This window comes from Chrysochloris asiatica, unplaced genomic scaffold (assembly GCF_000296735.1).
Source record: "Chrysochloris asiatica unplaced genomic scaffold, ChrAsi1.0 scaffold00068, whole genome shotgun sequence".
NCBI classification, from domain to species: Eukaryota; Metazoa; Chordata; class Mammalia; order Afrosoricida; family Chrysochloridae; genus Chrysochloris; species Chrysochloris asiatica.
The window spans coordinates 12782479-12784456 of NW_006408586.1; positions in this window are offsets into that span (position 1 = coordinate 12782479).

Consider the following 1978-nt stretch of genomic DNA (forward strand, 5'->3'; position numbering starts at 1 on the left):
AAGGCTGTGGTCTTTGATCTTCATCAGTAAATATTTTAAGCCCGCTTCACATTCAGCAAGCAAGATTGTATTATCTGCATAGAACAGGTTGTTAATGAGTCGCCCTTGAATCCTGATTCTACGTTTTTCTTCACATAACCCAGCTTCTCAGATTATTTGCTCAGCATATAGGTTGAATAAGTATGGTGAAAGAATACAATCCTGTCTCACACCTTTCTTAATTTTAAACCATTCAGTGTTCCCATGATCTGTTCAAACAAGTGCCTTTTGGTCCATGTACAGATTCCTCATGAGCACAATTAAGTGTTCAAGAATACTCATACTTCGCAATGTTGTCCATAGCTTGTCATGCTCCACACAATTGAAAGCTTTTGCTTAGTCAATAAAGAACAGGTAAACATCTTTCTGATATCCTCTGCTTTCAGCCTGGATCCATCAGACATCAGCAATGATACCCCTTATTCCACGGCCTCTTCTGAAGTACTGTTAGGCAAATCTACTGTAGATTTTAAAGTGGTGAAGAGCAAAGATGTTTTAGGAATAAGGTGCACCTGATCCAAGTCATGGTATTTTCAATGACCTCATATGTATGTAAAAGCTAGACAGTGAATAAGGAAGATTGCAGAAGTATTGTTATATTTTAGTTGTGGTGTTGGAAGAGGTTATTAAAAGTGTTTTGCCAAAAGTACAAACAAATCTGTGTTGGAATAAGTACAACCAGAATGTTCCATGGAAGTCAGGATGGCCAGACTTTGTCTCTCATACTTCAGACATATTATCAGAAGGGACCAGTTCCTGGAGAAGGATACCATTTTTGGTAAATTAGAGGATCAGAGAAAAAGAAGAAGTAGCCTAACAAGATGGATTGGCACAGAGTCAGCATCAAAGGACTCAAGGATAGCAATGAGTGGGAGGTTGGCACAGGACCCGAAATGTTTTATTCTGTTGTGCATAGGGTGGCTATGAGTCAGTAATGATTCGCTGGAACTGAACAATAACAATAGCAACAACAGGGCTTAATTGATAATTTTTCCTTTGTCATTGGCCTTTGAAAACTCTTATTAAATTTATCATTAAAGGACTATGGGGAGAATAACTATATTGTTCTTGCTATTGTTTAGTGCCAATGAGTCAATTTTGACTCACAGAGACCCTCCAGTATTCATGTGTTCCATCATTTTCCCCAAAACATAGCATGTATGCAATAATGGTAGTGGTGGTAGTTATGTGCTGTGTCATTGGTTCTGAGTCATAGAATTCCTGTATACGTTATCTGAGGCTGTAAATCTTTAAGGGGGAAGAATGCATCGTCTTTCTCAGATGAGTGGCTAGTAGATTCAAACTGCTGACCACGGTTCTACAAAATGCTAGATAGGACTTGTTGTTGTTGTTAAGTACCGTGGAGTCAGTTCCAACTCTTAGTGATCTTGCACAGGGTTTTCCAGGCTGCAAATCTTTATGGGAACAGAAAGCCTCATATTTCTCCCATGGAATAGCTGATAGTTTTGAACTGCCGACCTTGAGGTTAGCTGCCCGATTGGTAACCACTATGCTAGCAAAAAGAAATTAGAAAATGATTCTACTTTGGTGATGAATGTTTCAGGACCATTTGGGAACTTTTCCAACCCTGCCATTATAATCCATAACAAAATTAAGAATTTAAAAGATTATATTTTGTCAACCCACCATTTATAGAAATGAAGGATTCCCTCAATAAATAAAACACAAAACAATATAAAACACCATAATTTCACAAGTGTTCTCCAAAGTGATTTCATAACAGTTGTGCAAGAAGAGGTCTATATTTTAAAAGATTTTTTCAGTGGTATTAAACCACGGTTATATGCTACAACAAAAACTTCGTAATTTTTTTTTTTTTAATGCTTTATTTTGAATTATGTGATAGTTTACATGGGAGAACATTAGCTTCACATTGATCCCATTGTATATCGTTTCCTTGCCATCATTACAATCCCCT